This window comes from Cygnus olor, chromosome 21 (genome assembly GCF_009769625.2).
Source record: "Cygnus olor isolate bCygOlo1 chromosome 21, bCygOlo1.pri.v2, whole genome shotgun sequence".
Taxonomy (NCBI): domain Eukaryota; kingdom Metazoa; phylum Chordata; class Aves; order Anseriformes; family Anatidae; genus Cygnus; species Cygnus olor.
Window position 1 is genome coordinate 1,935,174 of NC_049189.1, and position 12,833 is coordinate 1,948,006.

A 12,833-nucleotide genomic window follows, 5' to 3' on the forward strand; every position below is an offset into this window, starting at 1 on the left:
GTATAAAACAAACAACAGGATAAGATGTGGTTTAGACTACTTTATATTAATTCAGTGAGGTGGTCTGAGGGCTGGGATTTAAGGACCAAGTATGATTGTAGCATGTAGATATCAATTACTGTATGATAAGTCAAGCATAGGATTCTACCATTGCAATCAGCATCTGAGGATTTAGAAAAATAAATTCCAAGCTTCATTCTGAGAAATTCTCTAAAATTCTGAGAAACTAAATGATCAAATCTGTACTTGTCTTGAGAAATGCTTTTTTTTTTTTTTAAATAAAACTTTAACATTGTCTTGCACCTCTCAACACCCCACACCTCACCTCCAAATTTCTGTTAAATATACAATAAAAGTTTGTAGTTATATCTGGTAATCTAAACTTAATTATTGAATAGAGTTTTAAAATCTTTATATATTATTCCATGTATGCATGAAAGTTTGGGGTTAAAATCGGTAGGACAAGCTAATAAATACTTCATAGATAAAGATACAAATGGCATAAAAATAAGCAGGTACTCTGTTGTGCATTTGATTGTTCTGTTATAGCATGTAAACTGATCAAGAGAAATGGTGCTGTTACAGTAACCTCTCACTTCCTGAGACATTGTAGCCAGGATAGTGATGTATGTATATTTCTGTGCGCATGTGTGCACACGCAGTTTTGTACCACTGGGTGTCTCTCTAGCACCTGTTTTAAGACCGAATTCGTTAATTCTTCAGGCTTACACTTGTTTAGAAGCTGTTCTGTCTCTAGTGTTGTAAGCATAAAGAACTAGGTTTAACTTTACACTGGATGCATACTTAAAAGTGACGAGATACTTTGGTTTAGAAAAGAAAAATCCCTTGAAAATCCCTGACAAAAGTATCTTGTTGATTTATTTCATGTTTAATTGTTCAGAAAACAAGCTTAAAGGAAGCCATTTAAGTACTCACTCAACACATACTGCTTTCAAATGATTAATTAAACATAAAACAATAAAAACATATAAATACTTTTTCTTAGACAAAATAATAGGTTAGTGTTCTTTTTTAACCTGTTGCTCTAGAATTACAAAAGAGCTAACCAGCCTTGTGGAAAGGTTCTAGTAGACCTTCTCGTCACCTCGACCTTCACTGGACAAAGTAGCCAAGACTTTCTGAAAATGGGATTTTTTTCAGCATGCTGATTCTAGAGCAATTCCCATAAGTGGTGTTAGTGTATTATGCTCCTTTCTGCACTGAACTCTAGGATCTTAGCTGTCTTCTATGGCATTGTCATTCTCTGACAACATTTTTAGTATGCCTGATCACTGCTTTCATTTTAGATAAGAATACTAACAACAATATATTTGAGAATAGTAATCATGAACGTAACGGATATAAAGTTGTTGATACTGCTTGTTTTCTCTGTTAGCAGCTAGTTTTGGTACAGTAGAAGCACCTAGCAGAATCTAGCACCTGCTTTAATGATCTGTTAATGAACAAATGAGAAAAGCTCAGATTGGTTACCCATTGGATTTGCATACACTGTATTTATTAAATTTACACCAGTATGTTCCTGACAGGTAGACGCGGTACTAGGTCAGTATTCACTGAATTCTAACAAAAATCAAGGCACAGTTCGAACAAAATATGAGTCTACAAAATACGGAAAAAAACAGGAAATATGTGAAAACTAATTAGAGAAGTAATGCCTGGGCAGCATGGGGGACGCAAACCCAGTCATAGAGTACCTTGGGCATACTGAAGTAATTTCTTGGAGCAAAAAGAACATGGACAAATGTTTCAAGCTCTAGGATATTTTAGTATTGTTGCTGCTGAGGTACAGAATATATTTAGTAATGGCACATGTGTTGAATTTGTCCAGTTTTCCTCTCAGTTTTACATAAAAATATCCCATTAGTTCAATCTTTTGCAAGTGATAAATTACTAATAAGTGGATGCTGTCACTGAATTGCATATTGTCAAGATTCATGTTGATTCAATGTCCAGTAAACAAGCAGCAGTTATAGCTCTATCAGAACTGAGCCCAATAATAAAAATAACTTGGATTTATTCACTGCTTAATCATTAAACTCATTTCACATTTAGGAAAAATATGAGATGCAAGGTAGAAACTGTAGCTGGACTCTAGGAAACCTATAACAAAGCCCATGAAAGCTGCTCACTTAAATAAATAAATAAATTCTGTCTGGTTTTAATGTGTTTGTAGGTATACTTACACAGACAGAGAAATAAAAGTAAACAATGAAATGTTAAAGAAGGTTGCAGAGGTTAATGAAGTAAAAAGAAAAAACAACACTCATTTTCCTCAAAAGTGTTTCCTTTCTACGATTTCTCATTTCTGGCTGCTGCAGAAGTCCCAGTAAGCAGATGCTGTGTTCCATTCTGTCCCTGTTGCTGCTTCTTTGTGTGTTTTGGCTGTGTTTAGTTTGTCTTCTTTCCCAGAGGAAGGCCTGCTGTTTGATACACCTGTTAACAACACTAACAGGTGGCTAGCCTTATGGGCTTTTTCACCTGCAGGCTTTTGGGTTTCTTTTCTGCCCTAGAATCCATTTGAGTTTTGTTACCTGTTTGGAAGTCGTAGTTACAGTCATTGCGTGAATTATTTAAATGATTAGAATTTAAATTGATCAGAATTATACTTTGTACTAGCAGATAGTATGTAATTTGAAGGTAAAATAAATCTGCATGCCCACATTTTCATTATAATTACAATATAACATGATATAAAAATATGAAGCTATTGCTGATGTAAAGACCAGGAATGAGTCTCCCCATTAGTAAATGACGAGCTCTATTTTAATTGTTTGTGGGTAGGATGACTGGCTACTGCATCACCATAGCTCGGCTAATTTTTAGAAGTTCCTGTGTCTTGGTATTGGCCTGGAAGTGTGCTCAACATGCTTCTGAATGTATAATCTGTGCACTTGTTTTTGAGTGTTTTTCTTAATGATCTTTAGCCAAAAAGTAGTTCTGATGCTTGATAATAAGATGTGACAAGACAGTGGGAGGATGTAATTAGATGTAACTATTCATGTAAGAATAAAGACTAGTGATGCAAGAAAAACAAAACAAAACAAAAAAACCCACCTCACAATCTTACCCACAATCTTATTCCTGTAGTTTACCTAGATTTTACTGTAATATACAGTTTAAACTAATATCAGCTGAGGCTGCACCCTGTAATTTTTTGTAAATCTAAGCATGTTCCAGTCATTACTTGAATCTGTTAAGTAATTGTAACATGTTATTTATGATCAGGACCATACAAATAAGACTGATAAATGGTTGAAGCCTGATATTGAAAATGATTGATAAAAGCCCAAATTAGATCATAGAGAAATCATATACTGTTAGAAGTGGGCAAGGTGAGTATTAGAGGCAGGCGGATTGAGTTTGAAATAAAATTAATCATAGTAAAACGTGTAATAGCCACTGAGAAATGGAAGTCACGCCAATAAACTAGAAATTGCTTCCTGAAATAACAAGTGGTAGGTATCCATTTCCAAAACCTTTTCTCTGTTCATAAACAGATGTCTTTGAACAATTTGCCCTGCCATACAGTATTGGGCGTAACTAACATTATTAGTGCTTTTAATTCCTGAAAAATAGTGAAATTTGTATCCATCAAAGCTAGTTACTATAGCTAGTGTTTGAAAATCTCGCTTAGTAGTAGACTACTACAAGTGAAGCTGACAGTGAATTTCTAAAATTTACTGTTTAGATATTTTCTAAGAACTAGTTGTTCCAAAGTTGTAACCACGATGAAGAAATTCCCAATATCTCTGTTTTTTAACACAGAATGAGTCAAACTAACGTGTTTAAGAAGGCTGTCGCAGAAATGAGTTCATATGACCCTGTAAAACTATTGCTGTTGATATACTACATTCTTATTTATTAGCTATAATATTTAAATGTGGTTTAAATAAATTCCATATTTCTTTTGAGTCTAGAAACAATTCACAATTATGCTGTGCATATACTGGAATAAATTGCTTACCACTGAGTCTTAGGATGGGAGGATTTCTTTGCTTGATACCTAACTGATAATAAACAACTTTGCCTTCATCATTTATTATTTTTCAAGAACTTCTTTGTCTGTTTTGGTCTCAGTCAGTGGATTGTAGTGTATTTGTCCAGTCCATTGTATGTCTTTGAATCAGACAATACAGGGCCTTACTAAAACTCAAAGGCTTTTGTTTTGTTTGAAGCAGAATTTCCTGTTGTAGGTTTTTTTTTTTTTTTTTTTTTTCCTAACAATAAAATCCACAGCATAATACAGCCCATCACTGGAACCTTTTTCTCCATTTTCTGCTCTCCTCTGTTTGTGTACTAACTGGTAGCTCTTTTTCTGGAGGCCTCTATGTCACTCTGGTTGTTCACGCCTTTGTTTCTCTGCATAAATGTGTGATGTATAGATAGAGCTTATGTGGACGTCAGCATTTCCAAACCTTGCATGTGTTGCATTGCTAAGCAACTTTTAGCAACACTTATCTCTCGTCCTTATGCCATCTGGAAAAAAAGGATTAGACAAGGAAATGTGCCAGAGAGAGACAAAGGCAAATCTAAGTAAGAGCTGGCTTAATTACTTAAGAGAATGAGTGACATTAATAGTAGGCAATCATCAGAATTGATTGAAAGTGAGCACAATGCCTTTACAGGTAGGGATAAGGAGCTGTTGAGAAAGGTAGCATATTTTATTCCCCTGCTGCCTTTTCCTTCCCCAGAGAAAGCAGCACACAGCTGAATCCTACTGCATGTTTATGTACGGTGATGCAAGATGAAAGCCCATATGATTTAGTATCTCATTTTATACAATTCCAGTTACAGTGTGGGTTTTGACTCCTTTTTCCAGATGCCTGCATTCAGGAGCGTGACTAGCTGGCTGCTCTTTGGAAGGTCTCTTCCAATAGACAGAGAAGAGTGTGAAAATGCCAATGGAGCTTGGACACTTCCGTACATTAGAGCTACCAACAGCGCAGCTGCTGTTGGGATAACTGCTGAAGATAGCATCATGTGGTTTAAATAGTGGTGGAAAGAGTAGACCAAAGCAAATAGTAACAGAAGCATATTCCAAAGAACTGCTTTGTCCATGATTTTATCTTCTAGCTTAAGTCTATAAATGCAGAGGGTGTAAACAAAGTGTTGGAATTTTAGCCACTAACTGGAATTTAAACTGAGTTCATGCAAGTTTTAGAATTATAGTAGCACTTTGTTTGTACATCTGCTGTGATCACACAAGTAGAAATCCAACTTAATAGAAGGAGCTCTTTAGATTTTAAATATCCTTATTCTATAGTTCCTTATTTGCTTTAACATTGAAAGAATTGTTGTCTGATAGCTAAACAGGATTAGTGCCACACAGACTAAGTGTCATTTATTACTGAGATTTCTACTTCCTGGACCCGGACCCTTGAACTGTACTTTAACCATTTTCTGGTGGGACCACTGACTGCTATTAGTTAACATCAGTGAAATTGTGGCTGTGAATTGGTCATCTCAAGATTACAGTGTTGGGTAGGAAGGGATCCACTGGATAAACATGTTCATCGTGATGTTGTACTAGACTACATGATAACGTGCAAGCTTAAGGTTGCTAGAAACCTTAATTTGGTCAGACCTTAGCTGTTTTAGTATTTGGCTTTGCAGCCTTAGGAATCTTTAAACTTATATTTTACATGAAGCATGCATCTTGGGTCAAATGCAGACCAGATTAAATCAGAGAAGCTTTTTTGGAATTATTTGGTATACTTTTTCACCTTCACAATCTTTAAAAGCAAAAATAATGCATGATTCTGCATGTGACAAAGCAGTTATTCATTCTTGCTGTGTAAATTAATGCCATGTAATATATGAACTGAAGGACCTCACTAATAGTATCCCACAGTACCAAACCTTGGGCAAGAAATGTTTGATTCTCCCCACTATTCCTTTTAGAGGAGTGCCACATAATCCTTGGTAGTTGTGTGGTCTCCCATTCAACTTTTCACAAAAATGTTGGAAGGGTATATAAAGAGCCTTGAGGACCACCCACTTTGCTATTGAAAATCTGCTGAAATAATCCCTTCTTTATAATGTAGCTGTGTTGTAGTCAAAATTTAAAATCTGTGTGTATTTCTGTTTAAAGGGGCAGTGGAGAAATGACGTATTCAATGTATAGGGTCACTATAATTCATTGTTCCAGTGACATCTGTGATAGACTGTGGATCAATGGCTGCCCTGCTGGTAAGTACATTCATTATGCTCTCCAGTTATTAACAAGACTTCGACATAATGCTTTGGTGTCCTTCTTTTGATTCATATGATCTGACTATAGTGTTTAGTATCCTCTGAGTATCCTGCTAGAATGCATAGTTCTTGGAGCAAGGGGGAATAGATGTTTAAGCAAGACCTTTGCTGAAGGAGGGAACTGTTCATTCAAATTAAATGCAGAACGACAGTGAGGTATCAAATGTTTTTGTAATTTTTTATTGTTGTGATGAGGGATCATTTTTTTTAATATTGGGATTTTTCATTTTTAAGGTGAATTATTTGGAATTTAAAAGTTGGAAGATAGAAAAAAAACCAACTTTGGTATGTGCATGCGTGTAGGTGTGTGTGCAAGAGTAGTCCCAGTTTAAATTGTCATTGGAAATATAAAGAATCGCTCAGTAGGTTATAATTTGTAATTGCAGAACAGAATTAATCTCTTCATAAAGCAAAGATATGAAACTTGACGGCTCATTAGAGGGCCTTTCCAATCCAATTGACTTCTCCGTGAGGGTACTTATACACAGAAGACAGACACACAGGACAAACACAGGAAGTAGTTACACCTTCAGTGCAGCTGAAGGTACTCAGATCACATCAGAGGATACGATCTGAAAAACTTGAAATACAGCATATATGTATGTCTCCTCCGTGTCAAGCAGCAACACATATGGAGTACAGCTCTGAAGAACAGAACCATGCAGTGGCCTACCTAAAAATACTTGTATGTCAAAATCTTACTCGTCGGAGGCTAGCACCCTAAAAATGAAGTATTTCAAGAAAAAAAACAGAAGAATATCATGAATCTCATTTATTTCCATCTTTAATATAAATATACTTGTAATTCTAAATTCATATTTTCAGAACATGAAACAAAAATGTTTATTTTTAGAAGCATTTCCTATAAGTGAGTAAGTTTGGTAGGTTTCTTAAGAGTCTCACAGTAAAGTACTTTAATCCAGTCAAAGTTGGTATGTAATCAAAATTCATAGCTATGTTCAAACCATATAAAATGTTGTGATGGTCTGTTTCATGATTAGTTAGCAGATGTTAACTTAACAGGCCTTTTTTCTGGCACTGTAAGCTGAACAATAAGGAATTGAATAGGTCTTGAAGAAAATCTCTACACAATCATGGAAGTATCTCTTCAGATTACTATAAGGATACATTTGAAGAGAGAAAATTTGTTCCACTCCTGTTCATTGGGTAGTTAGAAGACTTAATTTTCCCTTTTCTCAGCAATGCAATCATTTACATTCTGTATTAAGAAGCATGGTATTCCTGTTTATCTTAAAACTTCATTGTTTTTTTAACCTATTTAAGTGCATTTATGTGGAAGTCAAGGTTATTCGCAGTATTTCGTTAAAATAAATGTCTAGATAAGTATTCCAAGCAGAATGAGAGTTCGGCTTTTCAAAAACAAAAAGGGAAAGATTATTTACAATGCAGTATCTGGAACAGTAAAAAAAAAAAAAGGCTGTTTTTTCCTGACAATTTGAGTAGAAAAGTGAAGAACTTTTTTCATGAAAAGGAATGAATGTGTATCTTCTTTCCATCCTGCTGGGAAGACAAGTCAGCTTTCATGTCGTGATTGCCCAAGCCAAATACAGATGATATTGTTACACTGTCTTTGCAAGACATTCACCTTCACAAGGACTGGATATTCTGGACAGCAATTCACCTGTATGTGTTTGCTAGCTTTCTGCTGGAATTTTTCAACAAATTTTTCTACCAAAACTTCCAGTGATTTTTATCTATATAAGTGAACTTTTTAGTTGTTGAGCTGCTTTGATATACTTTACCTTGAACATATGATTGCTTTCAATCTCAAAGTAGTTATATTTTTAAGATAATGGATTAGTTGACTACTCAACATTTTAGTTTAACTGAAAATGACAAAGTATCTTTGCATAACATTAAAATAACTTGAGAGGTATAGGAAATTGCCTTTGTAACACAAACAGGTGGTTCTTAAGCGATTCTTTTTAAGCACAGTGTTGTATTTCTAATAATAAAAACAAATTCATGACAACATATTCCCACTTTGTAAGGGAAAGCTACCTCTCCTAGTGTTCTTTTCAGTTATTTTTAATCAGGCAAAACATACTGCTGTGCAATAAGGTCAAGAGAGTTCAAGCAATAATTCCTACAGTCTCAATTCATTTACCCAAGTATTAATGGGGCCTGAAACTGGAAATGCACTGGAGTCAAGATTTTTTTTTTTTTACCCTTCAATTTATGCTCAGAAGTGTTGCTGTTAATTCACATACTTCTAGCAACAACTTTGGCAGGTAAAGTTGGGTACCATAAATAGAACAGTTACAGTACCTTAAACTGTAGGAGCACTAGCTTCAGGAAAAAAGGAACAAACAAACAAAAGAAAACACAGAAAAAAAAAAAAAAAAAGCAGATACTCAGACAGATAGGCTTTTATCTCCATGTAAAAGCCATTTATCCATTGATAACAAATATGTAAGCAGGACCCCACTTCTCTTACTACCTGAATGGTACTTTAAGAATACATTTTTATGGTGCTGGCATTTGAAGAATTAGGTTTTATGTTTGAATATTTTAATTGAAATTTTAAGTCTTCTGTTGAGGTCTTGTCCAGAGTGATTTCTTCAAGATAGTGTTGACTTTACAGGTGTTTGTGGCAGCCATAGGGTGGGACTCTTCAGAATTAACTAATTGTCATTGATTGCAACAGATGGATTTGTGTTTGGTCAGGTACATTAGAAAGGCTGGTACTAGAAGGAAGTTAGATGAAGTAAGGTAGATGGGGGTAGAAAGGGTAGAAAAAGATGCCTGGGAAACTGGAAGGAGGAAAGAAAGGAAGGAAGAAAGAAAATGAAGAATGCCTGAAGAGCTATTGAAAGATTCTTTTTTTCTGGTCTTTTTTTTTTAATGGTTTTTCTGATTCTGCTCATCTTTGATTTTGGAGAGAAATGTTGGCTAACTCTCAAGGCCTCAGGAGTAACTTCTGATGAGTAAATTATGATATCCTTGAGGCTTTCAAGTGTCATAGTGCATTGTATGGATGTAATAATGAAGTGATGGAAAATCAGCTAGTCTTGTCCAGTATTGATGAACTGTCAGTGAAATAGTTTCAAAAGGTTTAGTTGTTTAATAACAGCATCTGTGTAACTGTCATTCAAGTATGGATGTTTTTCCATATTTCAGATAGGTAATGAGATCCACACCCATGAAACTTGTATTAGATGCAATTTCACGGGAAGGTCTCTTTAGTCACTATTTAGTAACATATATCGCGCACTGTAAAAGTTTGTTTCTATTTGTTTCACGATGTTGGCCAAGCAAATAAGCTTTGTGAAGCTCTGTTTTCTTCTTTCTACTAGCAATGTATTTTTACAACTTTTTTCTTTCAGTATTACTTACTTTCAGAGGCACTCTTCAGACAGGATAATAATGACCGCTTAAAGTAGCGTTAGATATTAGCTGATGTGGTGAGAGATTCTTTTATAGGCATTTATACACTGAAACTTGCACAGAAGTGGGAGGGTAAGCTTAATTTCCTCAGAGCATGCAGGAGAGTCAAGCTAAGCTTTTGTGTTTTCATATGTAGTTGGATTTATATGTAGTTAGGAGCTGTTTTATACCTGCCAAGGCAGGGTGCCTGGGAAAGATGTCCTGCTTTCTGGCCGCTATTTCTTCATCTAAGAAGCCTTTTTTAGACTATTTGACAAAAATGAATGTGTAACTTAATTCAGGAACAGCATCAGATGACACACAGGCTGTCATATGTTAGTTTAAAAAAATTAAAAAAAAAATAATAGTTACCATAACAACTGACTCACCAATTGTATTTCTGAGAGAAAATATCATAATAGAAAATGTAATAGGTCAGTCACATGCATCTTAGTAGTGTTTTCAGTGAAAATGCATGTAGAAAAAGAAACATTTTTTCACGGACAATAAGATTTATTTTCTTACTCAGGTAAGGTTTTGATAACAAAAATAAGATTATGCTTCTGGGATGATTGTGACCCTTATTAGAAGCAGAAGCAAGTAGGTCTATTTAAAGTCAACAAGAACCCTGAATATTTAATTTCTAACCATTTTAGATAATCCTCTGTCTGGACAGCTGACCAGACAGTATTTGTATTAAAAAATGGAGTAGCAACACTATCAGGAGCCTTTTTTTGCCTTACTTATTTTTTAATCTCAAAGACTCAGAACAATCTATTTTTCATTCACTGTTGAGAGCCTGATTCTGTTCATGCTTGAAGTCAATAGAAGTTCTACCTTTGACAATTGTTTTTGCACGATCAAGCCTTAACATGATTCATTTTATATTTGTCAGCTTCTCTGAGTTAACTTCAAAGCCCACTTCCCCCATCCGTGTTCCCTCCTCTTCACTGAAGCCCTAAGTGCTAAAACTCTTGATATGATCAACAGAGGTAGCCTGAGGATTGTCAAAGACTTCTTTGAAGACTTGTTATTAATTTCCACTACAGACAAATATTCTGCTGAAAAAAGCTTTTGGCTCTACCCACTGTTTCCTGTGGGCACTGATAAATAAAGAATTTCTGAGAAATTAGATTATTATAAATCTGGTATTTCATATGTCCTGTTGGGTGGACAGCAAGGGGAAACTGCAGGTATAATTAGGTTTCTCCTCTATTTTATTGTTTAATTTTATTATCTGACCTGTTTCAACTAGCAATTTCTACTTTTAGCCAATGGATATTTATTGTCATTTTGATCATTTTATCTGGAATTTCATGTGAACCCGTCACTGAAATAGTATATTTCAAAAGATAACAGCTTGACTTTTCCATGTGATATGGAAAAAGAACTATTAGGTTTTAGATTTGCATAAATTAGTCATCTAGGGAAAGAAGTTTATCATTCATATATAAATACAGTATCTAAACTGTCTACAACAACTTTATTTTCTGAGCAGTTTCTCTTTTCTCTTAAAGTTTTGAAAAGGCAGTTAATTGGGTACAAGAATGAGTATTCGTTTGAGCCCACAGTTACACATTTCACTGATGTGCAGCCCTTTTGGGAATCCCTGCTTCCCATTGATTTCCCAGCACCACAAGGCAGATAAGGGATACCACGTAATCCCATGGCCAGAGCATGGTGTCTTATAACTATCTGTAGTATCTTGAGATCTGTTGTACTCGCTGGAACAAAATGGCTGTGTAATAGGTTGCTGTTCATCTCAAGATTTTGAAGTGACACCAGTAAGTGGAATGCAACATCTGTGTTTTCCACTGCAGTTTCTTTTAATATTACTGAAAAGGATACTGCTCAGATTTATAAGTCTACAAATTGACTTAATATTTTAAAAGTAAAGGGCCTAATTTGCATTCTAAATATCTATCTACATACATTTTAACTCTACTACTCAATAATGAAAAGATTATTGTAATGGAATTAAAAAAAAAAAAAAAAGTTGAATGTTTCCTCAGCTGCCTCTGTAGCAGCTGGAACAAAATATTACTAGTGTTTATCCCAGATCTTTGTTGTATTGCCAGGGTTTTATGTGAACAGTAAAAATAAAATAAAAACAAGTCTTTGGCGTCAGAAGCACTGTTATAGCTACCTACAGAAATTACACTGTTAGTTTGAGTCTTTGTTTGTTGTATGTGCACAATAATCTTGACAAATTTGAGGCATAATCTATGTGAAAACTGCAAAAAAGAAATTTAATAACACTGGAGGTAAAAGTGTGCATACCTTGCATGTTTGACAAGAACAGGTATAAGGGTCCACTGACTTTGCTGCGGTCTTCTGCACAACTGTATATAATCTGAACCAACTTTCCTGTGCTTCACACAGGTCTTTCTTTAATATCTTTAATATCATCCTTTTTAGGTATGTGAGTGTTTGTCTGCTTTCTTTTCTCACTTCTCATGGACCTTTCACTCTGCTGGAAAAATGTGTTATTTCCAGATGTTAAAACAATTACTGTACATATCCCTAAAATAGGAATAGACATAAAAACCACCACCACCATCCATAATTATTTTTGGCTTTGAGGAGAGAGACCAACAAGACCAGCAAGTGAAACTTGCTCTATTGACACATGCCCTAATAGATGGAGAATGGGGAGAAAAGAATACGAAAGCTGGGACCTTCAGTTGACTGCTACCTTGGCAGAAAAAATCAATTCAAAAAAGCAAAGCCATGGTCTTCTAAACTGTTATTTAAACCCCTGTGAAACTTTACAAAAAAATAAATCTTCCAGGATTCAATAATTTCAAGTATGCGATAATTCGTGTGAATGTGGATTTATATGATCAGGTTTTATAGATTGTCCTTTGGCAGGTAGAACTTAAGTTTCTGTTGGTGCTCTTTCAGTGCAGCTGTGAGACATGTCTCACTGAATGTTAATATTTTAGTCACAGAATTGTACCATAAGATGGGCTGCAACACGTCCTGGTATTAAGCAGTTCTTTACCCAAGGATTTTAGTCTTCAAAGTGCGAGTTCCATTGCAGTCAAGCTCAGCTGCATTGACTCCTTCATCTCAGTTCAGCAAAGACCTTCATAAACCATCTAAAGTGTTTTAAAAGAGTTTTAAGCATATTTTTATACATTTCATGTTAGCTTGTGTGGATGAATAATCTC

At 35.1% G+C, this 12,833-nt stretch overlaps 1 long non-coding RNA gene across 6 annotated transcripts in view; it reads left to right on the plus strand.

Moving 5' to 3' along the window:
• The window catches only part of LOC121058280, a 146,528-nt gene that overhangs the window by 1,915 nt on the left and 131,780 nt on the right, over nt 1-12,833 (plus strand). For all 6 annotated transcript variants that reach the window (XR_005814141.1, XR_005814142.1, XR_005814143.1 and 3 more), the window contains exon 3: nt 6,113-6,210. This is a non-coding gene — a long non-coding RNA (uncharacterized LOC121058280). The remainder of the gene's footprint in view (nt 1-6,112; nt 6,211-12,833) is intronic.